The sequence below is a fragment of the Zalophus californianus genome, chromosome 4 (assembly GCF_009762305.2).
Source record: "Zalophus californianus isolate mZalCal1 chromosome 4, mZalCal1.pri.v2, whole genome shotgun sequence".
Lineage (NCBI taxonomy): Eukaryota > Metazoa > Chordata > Mammalia > Carnivora > Otariidae > Zalophus > Zalophus californianus.
Window position 1 is genome coordinate 115,054,097 of NC_045598.1, and position 26,955 is coordinate 115,081,051.

Consider the following 26,955-nt stretch of genomic DNA (forward strand, 5'->3'; position numbering starts at 1 on the left):
AGTAGACAAATATACTGCAAATGTATCGGTTTACCACTATTTATCTCACATTGGTAGGATTATAAGGCATTTTGTTTTGTCCTTGTGCTTTTCTGTATTCTTCAGTAACGTGCAGAGAATTTGTGTTTGTTTCATAATTACCAATCAAAGTCAGTTTTTAAAGCTTAGATAACAGCATAGAAGAATCGTTATAATGTCATACTGAGTGCATGAAGTAGAATATTCTGATTATGTTTGAGTGATGGACACAAGAGAGATCATTCTCCTACTATTTTCTAACCCAATTTTATTTAATCAACATATATTATTTTTTTTACTGAAAACATTTGAAGATTTTGCACTAATGTAAAATTATTGTTTATATAATCAGGCAAGAAAAAGCCAAATTCGGATTTGTACGGATTATGAGATTACAGCCACTTAAGAATTTGTATAAGAACATATTAAGGAAGGAAGCTCATCAAAATACTAATCATGATTATGAGAGTTGAATTGTTGGAAAGGATTTTTTCTATTAAAAATTTCCTATAATGTGAATATTACTTGTTCTATGAAATATTTTGAAAAACAATGGCATGGGGACCCCCCAAGCACTTGGCTTTCCCAATTTGCAGCCTCATTTTCCTGTCCATAGCAGCCGTTTCTCCAAGACGAGAGCTCGAACGCATCCACCTCTCTCCTGCGATGTTGGGAGGTCTTAGGAATCTAAGTTCACGTGGGGAATCCGAGGCTGCACAAGCTGTGCAGGGAGGTGCTTGTTTCCAGGCTACGAACTACACCTATGGGTCACTAAAATGAGAAGTCAGTTAATAAAATTATTTTATTAGCACAACAGAAACATTCCTACCCCCTCCAGGAAAAGTGTACCCATCAATAACCAATCGTGATTCCTTCATCTAGTTCTGTTGGTGCTGTATGAGCTCAGGCTGCATCATCTTCTTCTATGGTCCCATATTAACCAATGAAGTGCTTTTCATCTGGCTGGAGTTTTAAACCAAGGTATTGGTACCCTTTGTAAATGACTCATAAGTTTCATGGGCACATGTGCGAGCACATACCCCTCCACACTCAATATGCATATATTTCTCCAGAACTGTTAGCTCAGAGGTTTGTGGAACAAACCCACTACCTATTTTTATACTGCTCACAAAGAAAGAATGGTGTTTACATTATTAAAGGATGGCAAATTACACAGTATCTTTCATTTTGCCTCATGACTGACAAACCCTAAAGTATTTATCTGGACCTTTGTAGAAAAAGTTTGCCAAGCCCTAGATTAGCTGATCTGCAACACTGCATCTTTAAGAGTTTCCTGAAGATATATAGTAACATATATTATATTTATAGTAATGCCTCAGTGGACCCTCAAGCTTTTGAACTTGTCCTTATTCCCCCTTACTATTTGTAACTTGCCCTTAAATAGATCTGTGGTAATCTACATTTTTTTTTTAATTTTAGTATCCAATGTTCAGGACTTCCTGGAGGTTGGGATACAGAGATTTTTTTTAAAAAAGGCAAGGATGTGGCACTTAAAGCATCTTAAATTCTGCCTACTTAAGTTCTCTGGACAAGTTTTTCACTGAGTGTAGTAAAGTTTATTTAATTTCATCTGACTAGATTTGCATTGAATTTTTTAAGATGTATACTTCTCTGAGCTTTGAATCCATCTTTTTTTTTATTTTATAATGTTATGTTAGTCACCATACAATACATCATTAGTTTTTGATGTAGTGATCCACAATTCATTGTTTTCGTATACTTGAATCCATCTTACTCTCAATTGTGTCACTGTAGATTTAAGGACATGCATGGCTCTTCCTTACAGATCATTTGATAGGCAGAATTTTCAGTTGGGCAGTCCTCCCAAATAACTATATTGCATGGAATGTCTCTTTTTAATCTGTAAGCTTCACTTCACTCATTATTAAAATGATAGTTACTAGTAGCGATAACGATAGCTAAACCAAAGCACTTAACACCCATGTAGATGTTTGCTGTTGTTCTTCTACTTCTCTCCTATCAGCTTCATGGACTCGGCTTATTACAGTTAGCTTAAACTGTGTGAATATAGACCTCATAACTTCAGAGTCTCATGGAACAGTAAGGGTGCTTCTTGCTCACCAAACATTCCTGGCAGGACTGTTTTCCTGGACCAGGGTGGCTCTCTTCCATGCAGGGACCTGGGCTCCTTCCACCTTAGGAAGGTCTGTCTCCTGGGGCTTCATTGTCATCTGCAACCAGAAAGCAGAAAGAGAAACCATATGCGGCACTCACGGGAGATTTATACAATGGCCATTGAAATGGCCCATATTCTGTGGGTATAAATTCCATAGAAAATGTCATCACACTGTGGACCTGCAGATCGATTTTTGCCACGTCTCCTGTACACTTTGTACTTTCCTCATTGTAAGGTATGTGTGTTTTTCTCATCAATCTGAAACCATATGAGCAAGGGTATTGCTTTACTTGTCACATCTTCTAAAGCACAAATCCCTTGCTAAGTGCATCCATACATGTTTTCAGTAGAAAAATGCTCCTACTTTGCAAGGATTGATGTTAACACTAAAGAAAGCTTTCCTTTCTTTCCTATTGTTAAGCCCACAATCATCCAATTATATAAAAATGCCAATAATAAAAGAGAAACAATGTAAATCTGATTAAACAAGTATCACTGATATTCACAGGAGAAAAATATCTGGCAGCTATGACTGATAACTGTAAAACTAAAGCACCAAAGAGAAACTGGCAAATGCTGTTGTCCTTCGGAATTGGCATTTTTGAAGCCAATTTAAGAAACAAAGTGAAGTTAAATAACAAATGGGGAAGACCCATTTTATTGGAAATTATCCAAGCCTGACAGAATATAAAGAACTTCTATATGAGAACCATGTAATAAAACCATGGTTTAGTATCAAACTCATTGCCATTTACAAAATAAATAAATAAATAAAATGCCAATTTATTCAAATTTATTTCTCCATTTCACATTTTGTCTTCTTGAAATTTAATCATTTATCTGCATCAGGAGACACAGCAAGCTAAAGGGTCTCTGTTAAAGTCATCCATTATTTCCTCCAATTTTGTTTGTGGGTGGGAAGAAGGTCACTGTTTTCCTTGGTCTGTGAATATCCTGTCTGCTTTCATCTGGTTTCATTAGCAAAGACAATGAGCATGGCAAGAAAACAACAGTGAACAGCATCACTACTACCTGTGAGAACGATGAAGACGTTCCTGGTGTGAACCACAAGTGGACTGAATAAGGCTATTTCCAGGGGCAGGAATCTAGCCCAGTGTCATCTGGACACCAGTGACTCAAAAACCAACAATTCACAAAAGTCTTCAAAACAAATACAGGAAAGGGGGCGGGGGACAGGTGAAATACATGAAGGGCAAGAAGAGCTACAGACTTCCAGTTATAAAATAAATAAGGGGGATGAAAAGTGCAGCATAGGGAATATAGTCAATTACTTGTAATAACTGTACAGTTACAGATGGTAACAACACATTGTGGTGAACATTTCCCAATGCACGTAATAGTGGACTATGTTGTACATCTGAAACTAATGTAATATTTGATATCAACTCTGCTTCCCTTTAAAAAAACATACTGGTCTTCCAATTTAGCAGATATATAGGGAAATACGTCTCATTTCCTTCTTTGTCACCCTGTTGAAAGCCACCATCTGAGTATTTCCTTATGGGGTTGAGAACTCTGTGCTTTTGAAGCCCCCCAGGACTGTTGCCTGAGCCTCAGCCTTGCAAAATCAAGGGCCACATCTAAGAGCTCACCTGGAGGTGGTGGGCTGAGGCTGTGGGAAGCAGAAACAGAAGACAGCTGAATGAGCAAGGAAGAATAATTACTTGAAGTGGCTCGGGACATATGCTTATTTTTTTAATGACTTCTAAAGTCTCTTTTCACTCACTTTGATGTTTATGATAAATTATTTTTAATAACAATTCAATAATAATTCAAAACTAATATTTTAAAAGTTTAAAAAAAGCAAGGCATCAATAAAACTCCCAGCCACTCCTCCCACATCAAAAAAAGACAAACAAGCATAAAAGCATAACACTCATAACGCAGATATCAAACCCGACCAACATGGTAAATTTTTTAGTTCCTCTTTTTAAATTATGTGACTCCTTCTCAGGATGATGTACTACTAGGCTAACTCAAAACTAAATGGCTATAAAGTCCAAAGCAGTCACCATAAAAGACAGTTAAATCTTTGATTTATCATCCATTGGTTGGGAAGGAATATATATATTTATCAAGGTTATAACAGTATAAATGTCATTTCCCTTTGGAAGTCAGAATTCAATTACATTTATTTTCCATTTATATTTTTAGATCCTTAATTCAAGAGAAAACAAGTGAAGGCCTAAATTTTAGATCATCAGTTGTACAGCTGCAAAATAAACATCTGTCACCAATATATGAAGATTAAAATTGTATCTCATGGATTTTCACAGCCACAAAATCACACCTGTTCCCTCGCACCTCAAATTTTTGGCTGGTCTCTATTTTTGGAGGAAAGATAATTACCTAAATGGTGGGGTTTTGTAGTTCCCCTCCTGTGGCCCTAAATCCCAACATCCCTCCACAATACAGTGAAATGTCAACTTAGACATCCATTCATTGATCATGAACTCTACATAACCAATAATTATTTCTTTAAAATAATTGAGGAATCCTGCTGCAAGGATCACTTTGCAAATCAGGAAAGGGAGATACCTGCCATGGCTCGACCAAGTCACATAACTCATGACAGACAGCAACAAGACTCCTATTCCCCTCATGCTTATTACAATGCCCCCATCCTTCAGGCACTGAGAATTATAACAAAAGATTTTCAAAGAAGAGTTAGTTGATCATGCAGAAAAGCTGTTTTGAGACATATGTCAGCACAATTAAAGTGTTTTGTTTTGTTTTGCTTTGTTAATGAAAGGAAAGGTAGGTGGGTGGGAGAACACACAGCAGGTAAAGGAAACCCATCACATTAGGACTCCAAGAGCCTTGGAAAACAAAGGGACATTGAGGCCTTGGAGGATAGGGAAGGGAGGTCCAAGAATTCAGAGGAACAACCCCCAAAAGAACTGATGGGAGATACTCTCTGCACATACCATGGTTTGTGAACATTTTAAAAACATAGGACTTCTTTTTCCTGCACGTTGATTCTTTAGTCATTGGCTTAGATATAGACTGACTTCTGTGTTTTCACAATCCAAATTAATTATCTGTTCCTGGATTATACTCAATAATTGTTTAATCTTGGAGAGGTCCCATTATCTGCTTACATCACTGTGGTCTGACAAATACCATAATTTCCTATAGGACAAAGTTTCAGTCTCTACAACTCATGATCTGCATATCACCTTTTACATACTATGCTCAGGAAATCTGTAGAAGAAGCTAAATTTTGATACTTCAGCAGTTTCGGACATTGGGACAATCTAGAAATTCGAGCTTGATTTTTTTTCTGTACATCTGAGCCCTAACACAAACTATCCATGTGGTTTTAGACAAGTTATTTACTTGTTAGAGACAATGTTTTCATAAATAAAATGAGGGCATTAGAGTACATAAAGTTCAAAATTTTTTTCTACTCTAAACTCTATGGTTTTTATAGAACATAAATAAAATGAATTGTACTGTAAAAACTGCAGGCCAGTTTCTGTGTTAAGATAGTTAATTGAGGGGTGCCTGAGTGGCTCAGTCAGTTAGGCATCTGCCTTTGGCTCAGGTCATGATCCCAGGGTCCTAGGACCAAGCCCTACATCGGGCTCCCTGCTCAGCAGAGAGCCTGCTTCTCCCTCTCCCTCTGCCTGCAGCTCCCCTGCTTGGGCCCTCTCTCTCTCTCTCTCTCTGACAAATGAATAAATAAAATCTTTTAAAAAAAGATAGTTAATTGAACATATGCACACAATTTTGCTCCTCCTGAAAACTCTGTAAAACCGCATGCACACACAAATTAAGATATGCTCACTGAAGGTTAAAAGAACACAGGAAGAGCCAACAGCAACAGATGGATGCATGATAAGTGGCTTGGCAGCCCAAGAGCCTGAACACAAAGCCTCCAGAAGAGAAAGCTAAGATCTAATCCTATCTATACATCAGAATCCTTAAAAGATACAGAAAGACAGGAAGCAAAACTAGGGACAAGGTGGGGGAGGGGTGCATAAAATAAGGAAAGTGGGTAAGAGCTCTTGGATAAGCCATTAGCCCCCCTGGATCACCTTTCCTATTTAGTGCCCCTTTGAATAACAAACCTAACCCTACCAACGAAAGTTTAGAGCTATATTTCCTGGAAAGAGTTAAACCAGGAATATCTGAAATTCCTCACAAGTAAAAGGGACTAGTCCTATAAGGAAAACAAGGAGATTGAATTATCACATATGTATTGAAAGCCAAATCTAAAATGCCTAGTCTTGTTCCCTTTTCAGTTCCTACGATGCTAGAAGCCAGTTCTTTAGCTTTGAGACACGAGAGTTAAAGAATCCTTTCTACAGATTCTTACCAGGAAAGATGTAACAAATGGCCCACACAGATTACCCTGTAATAAATTCAAAATCAATAATCATTGTCATACAGTCAAAGCTTTGATAGGCTTTTTAATTCCCTCTTAATCATGAACAGACAAGCAAAAGTTAACAGATTCATGAGAAGAACTCATTACATAGAAAGCAGAACTAAAAACAAGCAGAGAAAAAAGCAAATGGATATAATAGAAATTCTGCAAAGGAAAGAAAATATCAATAAAAATTATTAATATCACCAGAGATACAAAATAAGATACTGCAATCATGAGACAAAAACAGAATACTATAAAAAGAAATATTCAGAGAACAATAAGAAGCATTTGGAAAGCACTTGACAAGTAAGAGCACAAAATAACAACACAACAGAAGATCTAGAGGACAAAGTCAAAGTACTCTCCCAAAAAGGAGGACAAAGAGATGGGAAATTGAAAGAAAACCAAGTGAAAAACCAGAGGACCATATCAGGAAGTCCAATATCTAAACAATAGGCATTTCAGAAAGAGAGAACAGAGACTATACATGAAAAGAAATCATGACTAAAATAATTCAAGAAAGGTTCCCATTACTGAAAGGGCAACCAAATGTCTCACAAAATAGATAAAGTAAACAAACAACAGGAAAAGCCCTTATGAAATCTCAGAATATTGGAACCAAGGAGAAAATTCTAGAATCTTTCAGCAGTGGTTGGAAGAACAAATTATATAGAAAGAATGAGGAGTTAAAAGACTGGATTTCTCATCAATAAACCTGAAAACAAGGAGCAACCCATCAGGACACTGAAGGAAAATGATTTCTAACCTATAAGTCCATATCCAAACTATCAATAAGTTTAAAGATTGAATAGAGACATTTTTCAAACCTGCAAGACCTCAAAAAATATTTCACCTTTGGACCTTTTCTTAAAGAGCGACTACAGAATGTGCTTCAGCAAAATGGGAGTGAAATCCAAGGGAAAGAAAGACACAGGATAAAGGAAACAGGACATCCACTACAGGCGAAAGTCAAGGCAATTCCTTGGAGGATGGAGGAGAATGTCCCAAAATGAGAGCTTATGTCAGATGGAGAGTCCATGGGGCTTACCAGAGAGACACACCTGTCGAGGGATAGCACACCAGAGTACACACTACACACCTGCATATGCTCCTTTTACCTCACCAAAGGCTCTGCTCTGATAGCACCAGAGAGGGAGAGAGAGGCCACAGGGAGCTTAGAAGCAGAACCTTGAAAAGCAGCACTCCTCCTACCCCAGTTCTGCCCCATGTTCAGTTCCCAGTCCACACCAAAACCAGCATGATGCTCCACCTGCAAGATGCGAGGACTTCCAGGACTGATCACCTCACCTGCAGGCTTCCTGGACAGACACTCTTAGTCACTCTTGGAGACAAGGTCCTCTGGGTCCCACATGCTGGCCACAATAATTTTTTCCTCCCAACTGTCATCTGATCCTGGCCAAAATGCCTCTCGATTACAAAGCTAGTTAAGTAATTATTACTCAATTTTTTTCAAAGTGATAAGATATTGCTTGGAGATACATGAATTGGTGTTAAAACCTTTTTTATTTATTTGTTTTTAAGTAAGGGGGTGGTTAAAGCCAGACATAGGAGTCAACTTGCAGGGGATGAGATGGGAAAACAATGAAGAGGAGCCCAGAGGAGATGTTTAAGGACTGTGCTCTTTCTACCCTGGGTCGTGGGCCCTTGGATATTTGCTTCATTTTAGTTTACATGCTCTTTTTTATTATGATATATCTTACAATTTAAATTTTTTATTAGTTTCAGATGTAGAATTCAGTGATTCATCAGTTGCATATAACACCCAGTGCTTATTCTATCAGGTGTCCTCCTCAATGTCCATCACCCAGTTATCCCTTCCCCCCACCCACCTCCCCTCCAGCAACCCTCAGTTTGTTTCCTAGAGTTCAGTGTCTCTTATGGTTTGCCTCCCTCTCAATTTTCATCTTGTTTTATTTTTCCTTCCCTTCCCCTATGTTCATGTCTTGTTTCTTAAATTCCACATATGAGTGAAATCATATGTTATTTGTCCTTCTCTGTCTTATTTCACTTAGCATAATACCCTCTAGTCCCATCCATGTCATTGCAAATGGCAAGATCTCATTCTTTTTGATGGCTGCATAATATTCCATGTCATATATGTAACATATTTTCTTTATCCATTCACCTGTTGATGGACATCTCAGCTCTTTCCATAGTTTGGCTATTGTGGACATTGTTGCCATAAACATTGGGGTGTGTGTTTCCTTCGATTCACAATGTTTTTATTCTTTGGGTAAATACCTAGTGGTGCAATTGTTGGGTCATATGGTAGCTCTATTTTTAACTTTCTGAGGAAGCTCCAAACTGTTTTTCAGAGTGGTTGCACCAGTTTACATTCCCAAAACAGTGTAAGAGGGTTCCCCTTTCTCCGCATCCTGCCAACATTTGTTGTTTCCTGAGTTGTTAATCTGACTAGTGTGAGGGGATATCTCATTGTGGTTTTGATTTGTATTTCCCTGATGCCCAGTGATGTTGAGCATTTTTTCATGTGTCTGTTAGCCATTTGTATGTCTTCTTTGGGGAAATGTCAGTATGGTACTGGCACAAAAACAAACATAGATCAGTGGAATAGAATAGAGACTCCAGAAATGGATCCTCAACTCTATGGTCAACTAATCTTCAACAAAGCAGGAAAGAATGAATATCCAATGGAAAAAAAGACAGTCTCTTCAACAAATGGTGTTGGGAAAACTGGACGGCCACATGCAGAAGAATGAAACTGGCCCACCTCCTTACACCATATAAAAAATAAACTCAAAATGTGAGACAGGAATCCATCCAAATCCTAGAGGAGAACACAGGCAGCAACCTCTGTGACCTCAGCTCCAGCAACTTCTTGCTAGACACATCTCCAAAAGCAAGGGAAACAAAAGCAAAAATGAACTACTGGGACTTCATCTAGATAAAAACATTTGCAAAACAAAGGAAACAGTCAACAAAACTGAAAGGCAACCTATGGAATGGGAGAAGATATTTGCAAATGTCTTATAAGATAAAGGGCTAGTATTCAAAAATCTATAAAGAACTTATCAAACTTGACACCCAAAAAACAAAAAATCCCATCAAGAAATGGGCATAAGACATGTAGAATTTAAATTTTTTAAAGACTATATGTTCTATACTTCCTTCAGGTAGTGAAATTGATGTCTAATTAGCAATTAGATTTGAATCAAATGGAAGCCCAAACTGAGCATCACTCTGGTGGTCATTTCCAGGTGATTTCTTCCAGTACATTCTACAGGAAAAAAATTCCATTAGGATTCTGCACTGAAACAATTTTCTGCTTTGAGGTCATCACTAAGAACCTGACTAACTTGTTTCCCCCCCCCGAAATGTATCATATAGCTCATCCATATTAATACTGTAAAGCTAACAACAACAACAACAATAACAATCTCAGCAAACGTTTGTATCAGGTAATGACATTTGCTAAATATGAAGAGATTGTAGAAAGACTGAGTGGAAGATTTAATAGTGTGAGGAAAGTATCCAGTTAATTTATGGCTCCTAATTTGTTTATAATGTCCATGCAACTAATCTCCATTTGTAATGTTGATATTTTATCAATTAAGAAACATTAGTAAACTTTTTATTTTCATCAGATGGTTTAAGTGTCATAAAAAGACTGCTGAGATATGTTTTATAATATCCTCCCCATCAATAGAACACTTTTTAAAATAATTCATAACATTAATATATAATATAGTGTAACTATATATAGCACATATGTATGTACATTAAATATATATATTTAGCATATATATTATAGATACATATATAGTGTAGATATATATTTATAAGTAAATATATATATTTAATGTACATATATGTACTATATACAATATATAAAATATAAAAACATATAAAATAAATATATGTATTTATATTTTTAAAAACCAGACAAATCCCCAGCCTTTGAAGCAGTGCCACTGGAACTCCAGAATGAAACCAGGGTAGCCACCCTCCTGAGTCCCAACAATTGAGAGGAGGCTTGTTTGTCTGTGAAGCAAACAAATGCTCAAAAGATTTTCCCACTCATTCTTCACCCCTGACCAAACCAGATTAAAAAAAAAAACTTTTCAGCTTCCCAAATTCCCCTGGTTTCCTATCTCTTGGCAGTTGAAGTTGAAGGGCAAGCAATGCAGGATTAGAGAGAGCAGCCAAAGAAGGCCAAAGAGTTACACCGAACAATCTAGAGATCTAAGGATGTGACCAATCTCACTCTTTGGAATGCTAAGGCCTGCCTTGGTGACTGAATATGCTTCATCTGAAGGAAATCAGGCAACTTCGGCGGGGGGGGGCGGGGAGCTTCTCCACACGGATCTACATCCATTCATACCTCACAGCGCCCTCCTTAGGCCAGCACACCCACACAGACTCAGTCACACACCGCCCTCCTGCCACCTGTCACCCTCCCTCTGGAAAAACAACTTGAGCACACCCACCAGGTAAAACTCGAAGGGACATCTAAATAAGGCGATGGAACTTTGGAAGAGAGAACGCAAGAAAGAAGAGAGAAGGAAGAAAATGAAAAGAAAAGAAATAAGAGGAATTGTATGACATTAGATGCCACAACATTTGCCTGTTGGACATTGTTTTTAAAGGGAATTTCCCAGAGATAATGGAGATGTGGAACAGTAAAGGATGCAGTCCAGGAACACAAGATGTAGGAGAACCCAGCTAGTTCTAATGAGGCCTGCTTTTAGTTAGTAAAACTTAGAATGCCGAGCTAATCAAATACATTTTTGAGTAGACAAGGGAAAGAGGGAGGGAGGAGGGGAGGAAGGGGAGGAGGGAGGACGCGGGGAGGGAAAAAGAACAGGCAGGCCAGGCCGGCCTCCTCATCTCCTAGGACGTCAGCCACTTCCTCCGTGTACACTGCGGTCAGCTCGTCACTGGCTTCCCCACCTCTGCTGCTCATCTCTCGCCATTTTCTTGTTGCACCTGAAGACCCGAACACTGAGCTGCACAATCCAACTGTGACCATGGGCAGTGAGACCTCCTTTCTCAGCAGCGCCTCCTTTTGGGCAGAGAGGGAATAGCCACGGAGGAGTCCACGCTCCCAGAGCAGGGGTGAGGGCGGTTAGCCCCGCCACAGATGCCCTTTCTGATTTCAGAATACGGGGATTTTAACACAGGATTTTTTTGGTGAAAATTAAAGCAGATAAAATATAAATTATTTTTTAAAGATTGTATTTGTTTTTTTGTTTGTTTATTTATTTATTTGAGAGAGAGAGAGATCAGAAGCAAGGGGAGAGGCAAAGGGGAAGTGGGAGAAACCCAAGCAGACTTTATGCTGAGCATGGAGCCGGCAGCGGGCTCCATCTCAGGACCCTGAGATCATGACTTCAGCCAAAATCAAGAGTCTGGTCCTTAATCTACTGAGCCACCCAGGCACCCCAAAATATAAATTATTGCTATTATTGTGTCAAGTGCCTATGAAACACTGAAAAATAAAATATGCATTTTTTAAGCTAAATCCTTTGTTATCCTTTCAGATAATGGCAAGACCCTCCAGTTCCCACTGGGCACATGGGAAGTAGGTCTTTAAGGATAGCGGCAGGTATAGAATGTTTCAACAGAGCCCAGCCCATCTGTCTTCATGACCAGGCTCTGCAGACAGCAACCACAACCTGATCATGGCCACCTCCTGTCAAGGGATTTGGGCCTCTAGAGATGGATGAGGATATGTTTTGCATTTTGAAGTGCCTGCTTGGAGACAATCTCTGCCCTTTAGTGTCATGCATAAATTAAAGGAATTTTCAAAGATAAAAATATGGCCCTGAGGAAGCCACAGGAGGAAGAAAAATCTGCCCAAAAGTCCCCCAAGGGCTCCCTTTTGTGTGAAGGAAGGAAAGACATGGCCCGGGGGGAGAGTTGGTACAGAACCAGCCAAGGGCTCTGGGACAAGTGCGCAGGGCCGTGGAAGCCTAAGACCGACTGGTGACAAAAAGCACACTTCTTCACTCTGCAAGCTGTGCACCTAGCTCTTTCCTTTTCTCTCGAATGTAAGGAGCTGTTAAAGACACAGTTACTTTCTCCAACCCTGTGAATCTTCCTGTACCTTTTTTTTTTTAACATGTCGTGGCTCTTGCAGAACAGCCAGGGAAAACCAAACCAGATCCGTAATTTTTACAAAAATAAAATAATGTAGTTTTTCAGGAGACTTTCCTATATGCCACGAACCATCTTATTTTATTTTCCAGTGCTTTATATGTACTAGACACAATGATAGTCATTTTATATTTTATTTTCTTTAACCCTCACAAAAATAAAATGTGGTAGTCCTGGTAGAGAGTGTGCCTGTGGAGAGGCTAACCATCCTTGCACCTACCCTGGGGAGTCTGGGCTCCTCTGTGGCTCTTCCATCTCTGCCCAAGAGGGGGCGCTGCTGCTGCTGAGTCCCTCATTCCAAGGGAGTCTAAAATGGAGCATTACAAAACAATTTATCTTCGTTCCAAAGAATTTCATATTATCTTGTACTCACATATTTCCTGCCCCCAACATTTATCATGCACATCTTCTTATTGCCGATCTAGATCATTCTTTTTTTGTTGTGGCATATAAATTGTATGGCATTGTCCTGGCAACCTTGTTCACTCCCTCTGTTGAGGTGTGTGAGCAGTTTGCTCTTTAGGAGAGAGCAAGACATGACTCTGCTTTCTCTGGAAGAAAAGCAACACGGTCATGAGTTGAAGAGAAAAATAAGACCAGAGGCTCTAGGTAGAGTGGAGAATGACTTTAGAAAAAAGGTCAGCAGTTTTAGTAGAGGTGGAGATCCTGAAGATCAGATGTAAATTGGTCTTGGTCAGTTTTGATGGAGAATAGTTCCTATTTGAACTAAAAAACTAATGTGGCATTCTTGGAATATCAGGCTGGGAAATTGCTTGGACCGAAACTTGGTTAGATTTACACTTATACGCTTTCTATCCTTGGAACCACCTACTTGAATGTCATTTTACCCTAAAGATACTTATATATTTTGTATATATACTTCTAATAAATACTTTTCATATGTTATAAATGTACTTATAATATATAGACATATATTTTATAAATTTGTTTATACTTATAAATACTTTGTATATATTATAAATGTACTTATAATATAGAGACCTATATATTTTATAAATTTGTTTCTGCTACTTTCAGGATGGGTTGGCTCTGTGTGTGTGTGTGTGTGTGTGTGTGTGTGTTACTTTCAGGAAGGTTTGTCGTTAGGCAGGGTTATGAAGTTTAGGAGGAAAGCAGCATGGCCCCAAAAGAGGCCCTAAATTCTGGAATATGTCCCCATACCACTCTCCCTCGAAAGAGTTGCAAACAGATGGATATAATATTCCTTTCTTCTCTTCCCACATTTTATTTATTTTTATTTTATTTTATTATGTTATGTTAGTCACCATACAATACATCATTAGTTTTTGGTGTGGTGATCCACGATCCATTGTTTTCGTATAACACCCAGTGCTCCATGCAGTATGTGCCCTCCTTAATACCCATCACCAGGCTAATCCATACCCCCTCCCCCCTCCCCTCTAAAACTCTGTTTGTTTCTCAGAGTCCATAGTCTCTCATGGTTCATCTTTCCCTCTGATTTCCCCCCTTCGTTTTTCCCTTCCTTCTCCTAATGTCCTCCATGCTATTCCTTCTGTTCCACAAATAAGTGAAACCATATGATAATTGACTTTCTCTGCTTGATTTATTTCACTTAGCATAATCTCCTCCAGGCCCATCCATGTTGATGTAAAAGTTGGGTATTCACCCTTTCTGATGGCTGAGTAATATTCCATTGTATATATGGACCACGTCTTTATCCACTCATCTGTTGAAGGGCATCTCGGCTTTTTCCACAGTTTGGCTATTGTGGACATTGCCGCTATGAACATTGGGGTGCATATGGCCCTTCTTTTCACTACATCTGTGTCTTTGGGGTAAATCCCCACGAGTGCAATTGCTAGGTCATAGAGTAGCTCTATTTTTCATTTTGTGAGGCACCTCCACACTGTTTTCCAAAGTGGCTGTACCAACTTGCATTCCCACAAAGAGTGTGAGAGGGTTCCCCTTTCTCCACAACCTCTCCAACATTTGTTGTTTCTTGCCCTGTGCATTTTTGCCATTCTAATTGATGTAAGGTGGTATCTCAGTGTGGTTTTGATTTGAATTTCCCTGATGGCTAATGATGATCAACATTTTTTCATGTGTCTGTTAGCCATTTGTATGTCTTCTTCAGAGAAGTGTCTTTTCATGTCTTCTGCCCATTTTGTGACTTATTTGTTTTTTTGGGTGTTGAGTTTGAGAAGTTCTTTATAGATCTTGGATACCAGCCCTTTATCTGTAGTGTCATTTGCAAATATCTTCTCCTATTCTGTGGGTTGCCTCTTTGTTTTGTTGACTATTTCCTTTGCGTGTGCCAAAGCTTTTTATCTTGATGAAGTCCCAAAAGTTCATTTTTGCTTTTGTTTCACTAGCTTTTGGATATGTATCTTGAAAGAAGTTGCTGTGGCCAATGTCAAAGAGGTTACTGCCTATGTTCTCCCCTAGGATTTTGATGGATTCCTGTCTCACAGTGAGGTCTTTCATCCATTTTGAGTTTATCTTTGTGTATGGTGTTAGAGAATGGTCGAGTTTCATTCTTCTGCATGTGGTTGTCCAATTTTCCCAGCACCATTTATTGAAGAGACTGTCTTTTTTGCATTGCATATTTTTTCCTGCTTTGTCGAAGATTATTTGACCATAGAGTTGAGGGTCCATATCTGGGCTCTCCATTCTGTTACATTGGTCTATATGTCTGTTTTTGTGCCAGTACCATGCTGTCTTGGTGATCACTGCTTTGTAATATAGCTTGAAATTGGGCAACATGATGCCCCCAGCTTTTTCTTTTTCAACATTTCCTTGGCGATTTGGGGTCTTTTCTGATTCCATACAAATTTTAGGATTGTTTGTTCCAACACTTTGAAAAATGTCATTGGAATTTTGATTGGAATGGCATTGAAGGTATAGAGTGCTCTGAGTAGCATAGACATTTTAACAATGTTTATTCTTCTGATCCATGAGCATGGAATGTTTTTCCTTTTTTTTTTTTTTTTTTTTTTGGATCTTCTTCAATTTCTTTCATGAGTATTCTGTAGTTCCTAGAGTATAGATCTTTTACCTCTTTGATTAGGTTTATTCCGAGGTATCTTATGGTTTTTGGTGCTTTTGTAAATGGAATCATTTCTCTAATTTCTCTTTCTACAGTTGCATTGTTAGTGTATAAGAAAGCAGGCGATTTCTGTGCATTGATTTTGTATCCTGCCACATTACTGAATTGCTGTATGAGTCCTAGTACTTTGGGGGTGGAGTCTTTGGATTTTCCACATAAAGTATCAAGTCATTTGCAAAAAGAGAGAGTTTGACTTCTTCTTTGCCAATTTGATATTTTATTTCTTTTTGTTGCCTGATTGCTGTTGCTAGGACTTCTAGTATTATGTTGAACAGTAGTGGCGAGAGTGGGCATCCTTGACGTGTTCCTGATCTTAAGGGAAAGGCTCTCAGCTTTTCCCCATTGAGGATGATATTCGCAGTGGGTTTTTCATAGATGGATTTTATGAACTTGAGAAATGTTGCCTCTATCCCTATACTCTGAAGAGTTTTAATCAGGAAAGGATGCTGTATTTTGTCAAATGCTTTTTCTGCATCAATTGAGAGGACCATATGGTTCTTCTCTCTCCTCTTATTAATGTGTTCTATCACATTGATTGATTTGCGAATGTTGAACCACCCTTGCATCCCGGGGATAAATCCCACTTGGTCGTGGTGGATGATCCTTTTAATGTATGTTGGATCCTATTAGCTAGGATTTTGTCGAGGGTTTTGGTATCCATATTCATCAGGGATATCGGTCTGAAAGTCTCCTTTTTGATGGGGTCTTTGCCTGGTTTGGGGATTAAGGTAATGCTGGCCTCATTGAATGAGTCCAGAAGCTTTCCTTCTGTTTCTATTTTTTGAAACAACTTCAGGAGAATAGGTATAATTTCTTCTTTGAATGTCTGGTAGAATTCCCCAGGGAATCCATCAGGCCCTGGACTCTTGTTTTTTGGGAGGTTTTTGATCACTTCTTCCATCTTGTTACTGGTTATTGGCCTATTCAGGTTGTCAATTTCTTCCTATTTCAGTCTTGGCAGCTTATAGGTTTCCAGGAAGGCATCCATTTCATCCAGATTGCTCAGTTTGTTGGCATATAGTTGTTGATAATAATTTCTAATAATTGTTTCTATTTCCTTGGTGTTAGTCGTGATCTCTCCCCTTTCATTCATAATTTTATTAATTTGGGTCCTTTCTCTTTTCTTTTGGATAAATCTGGCCCGTGTTTTATTGATCTTATTAATTCTTTCAAAGAGCCAGCTTCTAGTTTTGTTGATCTGATCTACTGTGTTTTTGGTTTCTAATTCATTGATCTCTGCTCTAATCTTAATTATTTCTCTTCTAATGCATGGCTTAGGCATCGTTTGTTGCTTTTTCTCTAGTTCTTTAAGGTGTAGAGTTAGTTGGTAAATTCGGGATTTTTCTATTTTTTTTTTTTTGAGTGAGGCTTGGATGGCTATGTATTTCCCCCTTAGGACTCCCTTTACAGTATCCCATAGGTTTTGAACTGATATGTTTTCTTTCTCATTGGTTTCCATGAATTGTTTAAGTTCTTCTTTGATTTCTTGGTTGACCAGAACATTCTTGAGCAGAGTGGTCTTTAGCTGCCAAGTGTTTGAATTTCTTCCAAATTTTTTCTTGTGATTGAGTTCCAGTTTTAAAAGCATTGTGGTCTCAGAATATGCAGGGAATAATCTCAATCTTTTGGTATCAGTTGAGACCTGATTTGTGACCCAGTATGTGATCTATTCTGGAGAAAGTTCCATGTGCGCTCAAGAAGAATGAGTATTTTGTTGTTTTAGGGTGGAATGTTCTGTCTATATCTATGAGGTCCATCTGGTCCAGTGTGTCATTCAAAGCTCTTGTTTCTTTGTTGATTTTCTGCTTAGATGATCTGTCTATTGTTGAGAGTGGAGTATTGAGGTCTCCTACAATTAACATATTGTTATCAATATGACTCTTTGTTTTGGTGAACAGTTGGCTTATGTAGATGGCTGCTCCCATGTTGGGGGCATAGATATTTACAATTGTTAGATCTTCTTGTTGGATAGACCCTTTAAGAATGATATAGTGTCCTTCTGTGTCTCTAACTACAGACTTTAGTTTAAAATCTAATTTGTCTGATATAAGAATTGCTACACCAGCTTTCTTTTGAGGTCTGTTGGCATGGAAGATGGATCTCCATCCCTTCACTTTCAGTCTGGATGTATCTAGGTTCAAAATGAGTCTCTTGTAGACAGTATATGGATGGGTCCTGTCTTTTTATCCAATCTGCAACCCTGTGCCATTTTATGGGAGCATTTAGGCTGTTCACTTTGAGAGTGATTATTGAAAGATATGAATTTATTGTCATCGTGTTGCCTGTGAAGACCTTGTTTTTATAGATTATCCCTGTAAATTTCTGTTGTATATCACTCTTTGGGTTTTTCTCCTTTTATCGAACCCCCCCCTTAATATTTCTTTCAAGGCTGGCTTAGTGGTCACATATTCTTTCAGTTTCTGCTGGTCTTGGATGCTCTGCATCTCTCCATCCATTCTAAATGACAGCCTTGCTGGATAAAGTACTCTTGGCTGCATGTTCTTCTCATTTAGTACCCTGAATATGTCTTACCAGGCCTTTCTGGCTTGCCAGGTCTCTGTGGATAGGTCTGACGTTATTCTGATGTTCCTCCCTCTGTATGTAAGGTATCTCTTCCCCCTAACTGCCCTTAAGATGGTTTCCTTGGTTCTAAGATTTGCGAGTTCTACTATTACATGCTGGGGTATTGGCCTGTTTTCCTTGATCTTGGGAGGGGTCTTCTCTGCCTCTAGGACACGAATGTTTGTTTCATTCCCCAGATTAGGGAAGTTCTCAGCTACGATTTGCTCAAATATATCTTCTAGTCCTCTCTTTCTCTCCACCCCCTCCGGGATTCCAATAATTCTGACATTGGAATGTTTCATGGTGTTACTTATTTCTCTGATTCTATTTTCATGGATTCTGAGTTGTTTTTTCCTGGCCTCCTCTTTTCCTTTTTTATCTATTAAATGGTCTTCCAGGTCACTAATTCATTCTTCTGCCTCATTTACCCTAGCTGTTAGATTATCTAGATTAGATTGGATCTCATTGATAGCATTTTTAAGTTCTGCCAATTCAGCTTTCATTTCTGCCCTTAGAGACTCAGTGTTGCCATTAATTGATTTCTCCATTCTAGCTATTGTCTTCGCAATTGCAAGCCTGAATTCTTTCTCTGATATTTTGGTTATATCTGAATCCATTTGTAAATCTGCAGCATAAGTCGTAATCTCTGAGTCTTTCCTATTTTGGGGATTCCTCCTCCTAGTCATTCTGTTGATGGGTGGTTGAGGGAATGAATAGAGTCCAAATTATTGACCACAACCCAAGCAAGATGCACCTGTTTTCTATGGACCTTAGGCTTGCTGGCCTCTTGTTTTCCCAGCCTGTCTTCTGGAGCAGGGGCCTACCGCATTGTTACTCAAGCAACCCTGTTTGGGCAGAGTTGCCCTGTCCCCCTGTGGCGGGGGATGGGCTCAGTGGGAACCGGTTTTGGGGGGCTTTTGTTCTCTGGTTGCTTTCCCTGGTGGCTTTCCACATCTCTTCCGAGAGTCAGAGCAAAAGAGACCATTTCCAACCCTCTGCCTCAGAGCAGAGAGATCTCATTCTGTGCTTCAGTGAGCTCTCCAGGCCACACTACCTCTGTTTCTGTCTGTGCTGCTATAAGCAGCACTCCTGGGTTGTGCGCCCCTCACCTGCACTCCCAGTGCTGCCTCCAGGTCGGGACACATCTCTGCCCTTTGTGCTTCTAAAACCACCAGCCACCCCTAGTTCACATGTGTGGCCCCGCCCCTTGGGCTTCCGTCCAGAGGACTGCCCTAAAATCCTTTCCCCACCTCTACTGGTCTGCGAGTCTGTGCCCCATCTGCTGTCGCTCACTGGTGATGTAGGATCCCCACAGCCAGGCTCCCTCTTGCTGCTGTTTATCCTCTGATATGTGCCCATGAAATCAGGGCTCCCCACTTCATACCTTGAAACCAACCACCTGCAATATTCTGTTTGTAGAGATCCAGATCTTCTTACATCTCAGGCTGATTTCATGGGTGTTCAGAGTGGTCTGGTAGATATCCAGCTCAATTCCGGGGACCAGTTGGAATAGGGTCCCTTACTCCTTCACCATCTTTTCCCTCTCCCTCTCCCCACATTTTAAATGTGGGACAAACTCGAAGTATTTGAACAAAACAAAATTTATCAAGAATAAATTAAAGCCTTATAATTGAAACAGAAATCATGTGGATAATACATAAAATTAGATTATCAGTAGTATACGTGAAAACTTTGGGGAAAACTGAAATCATCCAAATAGTAATTAATAAATCATGGCATATACACACAGAGAAATACAGTACCCACAAGTTACCATGTTTTCAAAGAAAGTGTGATGATATGGGAATCTGGGAATCTGTGTTAAAATATAAGCCAGAAAATCATAGTGGATTTAATACACCATTCTCAGCAATAGAATAAGCAGACAAAAATTCATAAGGATGTGGAAGTTTTTATTTCCAAAATAAACACACTGTATCATGGGCTTATATAAAACACTGCACTCAAAAACTGCAAAACACACATTCTTTTAAAACGGGAACAAATTTAGTAATTCAGACCATAAAGCAAATCTTATTTCAATAGGCTAAAAGTTTCCTTAATAAAATAACAAGTTAACATTCTATGAATATTTTACAGAGGTTTCTGAAGCTTACAAAACATCTTGGCCTATGACTTAATGGCTACGTTAACTCTGCCTTCTGTTCAAATAGAGCTGACTTCTACCATGCCAGCTGACCTTTCTCAATAACTGTATCCTAGCCTTAGCTTTCAGTCTCCTAAGCTTCAAATCTCTGCACCCTCCCCAGCCCCGCACTGATAGCTCTCTTCCTTATATGCAAAGTGGGTATAATAACATATATCTTGCAAGGTTACTGTGAAAACTAGATGTGATTTAGATCTAGAGCAATGTCTAATGCATAGTAGACATTCATAAATTATAGCTACTGTTTTGTGAAAGCAGCATTTAGAAATGCATATTCAGAGGGTTTTGAAGATCACTGCATGGCCCTTCAAGTCTCTTTCACATTGTTCTGCCCTGGTATTCTCAAGAGAACTGGGGCTGGGCCCAGATGGGTTCTTGAACAATGTAGGATGCCACCTACCCAGAGAAAGAACATTTTGTCTTTACACAAAAGCAGCATCAAATCACACAGATGCAGCCACTGGGCTGCACCCACGTGGGTGGGAAGCACTGTTGTCTAATGCATACAAATCACTCTTAGCTCTCAAAGCTACTCCAGGGGGAAGACACGTTTGCTAATTAGTCCGAAGGTATGCTATAGACTGACAGTGGCCTTAGACAAAGACACTGGGAGGAGTGGTCCTTTTTTCCTCCATTGTACATTGCTGGGCTGGGGTGTGAAGTCTGGCATCATGTAGTTAAACTCTAATTATAAAGATGATAACTCATAGAGCATTTATTCCTCATAGCAAACAAGTGGGCTTAGTTCCTTGATGTTCCTCTACTTTGCTTATGAAGAGACTAAGGTACAACCTCTAGGTGGCAGAATTAGGATTTGAACCCAAGGCCAAGCTTAGCCTCTACACTACACCCCCTGTAGACAGGACTATGAAAGTGACACGTTTTTTAGGAGAAGATGAGGACTCTGAAGATGGAAGGATGGAAAGATGGAAGGGACCCCAGTCCTCAATGACATTACACAGTCACTGAATCCCAACCTTGCTTGCAGTCACTCTACCTTGGGACTTCTCCATATGTAGATCATCAATCTGCTTGTTGTTCGAGTCTCTTTAGGATGGAGTTTTTGGTTCCTTGTGACTGAAAACATAGGAAAGGAAAGGAACAATGGGTGATACAAGATTATGGACAGGATCCCAAACCCCTAAGAGGCCTGGACTCAGAACATGTTTATGATGGGGCAGTGGGTGGAAAGGGAAAGATAGTGTGAACTTCAGGAAGTCCTAACACTTCCCTGAGGAACCCAGTCTGTGGCCTCTATACTGAGCAACCACAGTACTGATTCTAGCTCCAGCTCAATGTGGTATCTCAGCTCTCTTCCCCAGGGAGCAGTTTGACCATTTCTCCCCAAACAAGAAGTAACTTAGGGAAAAACACCTAAATCCCCATGTCTTTGGCATAAAGTGAGGGATTTGGGGGAAATGAATTCTGTTGCATCAATCAGTGTGGAAAATAAGACTTTCCTCTCTCTACAAGCCTAAGATTCTATGATGGTTAACTTCTTCAGAGGCTCTACATGAGAATTATTAGTTTTCTGGGCTCCTCTCCTATGGGCCACGAAAGAAAGAGAGGTACATGTTTAGAGATGGAAACAGTTTTCTATTCTATCCATTCATTCTGTCAGTCAGTGAGTCAGTTGTTGAAATGAACAGATACCTGCATTTCATTGAATGCCCACCATGAAACAGAGCCATACTGAGCCCTTAGGATACAAAACACTGAAATAAGACATATTTCTGCCCTGGGGCTTCACATTCAGATGCTTCTGAACCCAGGGTCTGGGTAGTGAACCCAATATCTACCACAAAAGATGAATCTACTAAAAACATAGGCCACTGGCTTTATGTCTCAGGATCAAAATCAGGTTATCTTTGCCTAAAGCAGCATTGTTGGGAGTAACCCCACCCACTTGCTTTGTGTTAAGTATGGCCCATCCCTGCTCTAAATCAGGGGAGACTTAGGGTTCCAGATCCTCCTTGAAATCACATGTGACCATAAGAGGACATTCACATCAGGAGACCCTGGAAATCAATGTGTTTTATTTGATTGTGAGGATGGCAAAATATGCCCTCAACTGCACACACAAGTATCTGAAAGCAAACTTGGCCCCTGATGGTAAAATTCAGCATGCAGAATGATTGTTCTGATTTCCTGAGGGACATGTGATAACTGATTCACAAATATAAATAGGCACAAGCTTCCTACAAAAGACTGTTTTTCATATCATTTGAGTAGATTTTTATTAGAATTGTATTTCATCTTTTATCAATGGCTTATTTTAAAAAGCTAGGATTTACAATGCACATGAAAATTTTTTTCTTGGTTAGGAACCACTTAACCAGGTGCCTGAAAGGCTCTCATGAATTCAAAATGTAGTTTATAGCTGCACCCCACCCCCACCTTCTGTCAGCCCAGCAGGAGCCATTAGAGCTCACAGCTGTTGGATTATGTCCATCTACCTCTACAGTCCACAGATGGCAGAAAGCTCAAGGCTCAGCAACATGGCATTCCCATTCGATGAAGCGTGTGGTCCTCCATCACTGTGGGCTCAAGTGGTTCCTTCCTTCCTTCCTTCCTTCCTTCCTTCCTTCCTTCCTTCCTTCCTTCCTTCCTCCCTCCCTCCCTCCCTCCCTTCTTTCCTTCCTTGCTTTCCTTCTTTCCTCCTTTCCTTCTTTCTTTCTTGCTGTTGTGGTTTTGATGTAATTTTTTGTCAGTCAAGGATGTTGATTTAACCTATTTAGGACGATTCTATAGTACATAACAGTATACTACTACTTTACAAAAAGTAAACAAGAGACTGACTGCATTCCTAAAGTCAAGAGTCTGGATATTTTGACTGCCAGGAATAACTGAAACTGGTTAAGAGCTCAGGACCTACAACCTGACTGTGAGAATGTGAATCCTAGCTCCAACACTTGCTGGCAATGTGATAGTGAGCAAGTTATAAACTTGTGCTTCAGCTTCCTCATCTATGAAATGGGTCAGTATAGTACAGCTCACTAGTGGTTGTGAAGATGCAATGAGTTAAGGTTCATAAAGTACTTAGAACAGCTTATGGTACACAAAGGTAATAACTAACTTTTATACAGAGCTTGCTAATAAGAACTTAATAAATATTTGTTCTTATTTATCCTGAGCCAAACCACGATTATTTCTTGGACTTAGCTTCTCCACTCATTTTTTCTACTCTCCCTAATTTCTTCTCCACATAGCAGAGAGCTATTTTCAACACAAAAATTGTCCATGGCTTAGAAATTAGTTTGTAAACTTTAAGGCAGAAGAAATCACCCATTTTCTCCATACTCTAGTTGATAAAGTTGTATCCCATGGGAATATAGGTTGACAAATCTGATCCTGCTATACGTGTCCACTGGAATGGACCAGTTGAGTCAATGACCAATGGTAGATAGTGTGAACCAAGTTTTTCACTGTTGGAGTGGGAGCTACAGATAAGCACGGGAAGATGCTAGAATGATCCATGTGGTAATGAATGAGAGGTGGAATCATCAGTACAGTCTTAGTCCACTCTGGCTACTATAACAAAATACCATAAACTGAGTGACTTATAAACAACAGAGATTTATTTTTCATAGTTCTGGAGGCTGAGGATTCCAAGATCAAGGCCCTGGCAGATTCAGTCTGATGAGAGCCTACTTCCTGGTTCCTAGATGACTGTCTTCTGGCTGTGTGTTCACATGGCAGAAAGGGCAAGAGAGCTCTCTGGGTCTCTTTCATAAGTTCAAAAATCTTATCCATGAGGACCTCACCCTCATGACCTAATAATCTCTGAAAGGCCCCACCTCCACATACCATCACATTGGGGATTAGATTTCAAAATATTAATTTGGGAAGGACACAATCATTCAGTCTATAGCAAGTATAAACTCATGTTTAGCTTAATAGATACAGGTGGTTATATACAAAAATATTAGTAAATATGTGTATATATACAGAGTAATATACACACATACATTTCTTTGCTGTCAGTTGAGATAGCCCAGCAGGAATGGCACCAAAATCTGAATAATCTATGGAATTTCATCAGTTAATAACAACGTATTGGTTCATTAGGATAAGACAAATGTACCATTGTAATATAAGATATTAGTAATAGGAGAAACCAAATGCAGGCTATATGGATACTCCCTGTACTATTTTTTGCAATCTTTCTGTAAATCTACTCTAAAAAATTTAAGTTTACTAAAAAAAAGACATTTGTGCATGCCATTTGCTCATTTGAAACTCACCACTGACCTCTGGTTAATATTCCTACTTCTCCAAATTCTCATCAGGCCCTAACCCACAGGGTCCCACCCACTCCTAAATTCCCCTTTCCAGCAGGGACCCTTCTGTGTCCTCCATGCACTGCCTCTGGAGGTCCACAAAAGAGTAATCTCCTACAGCTTTCACACACTCGTCTCTGCTTGTCATACTCTTACCCCCATTTCTGATGAAGGGGCTAAACCAGATCAGATGTCAGGCTTTCAACAACAAAATTATCATGGTGGACTCATAAATAACTAGCCCCCAGTTACATAGCTCAGTAACAGAGCTGGGGTCTTTGGGTCATATCTTTCCTTCCAAGGCCTGTATCACTTTTATGTCCCTCACTGTCAAGTTTGCAGATGTTCTAAATAGCATTTTCTTCTCATTTCAACATGGTCTTTATGATGCTAGATATGTAGTTACCAGTTGTTAAGAACTCCTTCAGGAGAGTCTTGGCTTTTCCACGGTAACCAAACAAACATATGCTACAATAGTATCACTCTCCTCCTCTTGGAGAAAGTCAGCCAAATAATCCCATCTGTACCGTGGCAGCAGAAGAGCCTTCCGTGAATTAATTCCTCTACCACCAGCTGCCTGGGCAGCTCTCCCTGTTGCCAACAGAGCTGATTTCCTCAGTGTTCCGTCTGCTCAAACATGGTACTGGCTTTGCAGAGGTTGCTTATAGCAAAGACTCTCAGCTTATCTATCTTCTTCCTTTCTAACAAGCAAAACCCACATGATTTCCAATTACTTTCTGGAGAAGAAACTCCACAGTGAAAAATGAAGCAAATTGTTCAAGGTGGTATTTTGAATTAGGGTGCTCCAGATTTCACTGTCAATACTTACATAAAAGTATAAATGATATATTCTTTCTCCCATTCCCCCCCACCACCAAAAAGGCTAGGAAACGTCATAAACTTCCCAGTAGACCTGCCCAGGATTCCTAATAAAAATTTAAAAGCTTTTTCTTCTTCAGGCACCCCACTGAATCTTTGAAGTAACCCATAATTATCTTAATTGGCTGGGAATCTCTGAATTATTTCTACACCACAGTGTGCTTCATCATATTTTCCTTGTTGCTCTTAATAGAAGCTATTTTCCCCAATGGGTTTCAATGCTTCTAGTCTAACTCAAAAAAAGTCAGCAAAAATTGATCTCTAAAACCCACCCCTTATATGGCAGTAAATAAGATATTATAACAATGTTAAGCTCACTTTTTTTTAGGTTACAGTGTTTATAAGCAAATGGTTTGAAGTCTGTTTGCAGAATAAGCCATTTTTAAATGGCCTCCAAATTAGTAAAAATGTCAGTATGCCTTTGCTCCTCGCTTTTCCACATTTACTAACATTCTGAAATAAGCTTTGTATAGTTTATTTATAAAGAAAGCCAAGTACATGTGCAAATATCACCCTAGAATTACAGAAAATGGTTTCAAAAGGTTAAGCAATTCACCATCAGTATCAGTAAATACAGCTGCTAGATAAGAAAGGAATATCTAGACAAAAGAAGTACTATTGAATTATGTGTCCTCAGGAAGCTCTTAACAATAAAATATTGGAAATCGCAATTTATAATAAACCTCAATTAACCAGAATCTGAAACCTTTAAATAATTGCAGACCCATGCCACGTCTGCCATCCCTTAGAGGAAAAATGTTTTTCAATAGCAACTGTTGAAATAAAAACTGATTTTTAACTGATCTTAAGAAAGTCATAAATATCAATTAACCAGAAATACTATTCCAGTTAATTACCATTTCCACTAATAGCAATGATGAAGTCTTTTCAAATGAGTAACTATAATCACAAAAGTGTCTTTGATGATGCCTTTCTAGAAGAATCTAGAAGACAGTTTTATCAGGTGCAACTGACGGAAACTCCCAATTTATACTAGTTTACAGATAATTTATTGATTCGTATACTTTAAAAGTCTGGAAACAAATGTGTTGCTTCAGGTTACACATCAGCAGCAGCTGAAACGATATCACCAATGGCCCTGGACTTCTCCATCTCTCTGCCATACCTTCCCACGTCTGGTTTGTCCTCGGGCAGTTCCGCAACTCTCCTGCTGGTTGTGAACGGCTACAGCAGCTTTGAGTCTCACACCCTCACAACCACACCATCGAGGACAAGAGAGACTCTACCAGCGGCTGCTCTGAAAGATGAGAA

At 39.3% G+C, this 26,955-nt stretch overlaps 1 long non-coding RNA gene across 1 annotated transcript; it reads right to left on the reverse strand.

Moving 5' to 3' along the window:
* Window positions 1-656: 656 nt before the first annotated feature.
* On the reverse strand, window positions 657-26,955 carry LOC113932934. Its single transcript, XR_003523181.1, has 4 exons — window positions 26,810-26,955; window positions 21,522-21,601; window positions 2,122-2,231; window positions 657-789 (listed from the first exon to the last, which is right to left on the reverse strand). It is a non-coding gene; the product is annotated as an uncharacterized LOC113932934 (long non-coding RNA).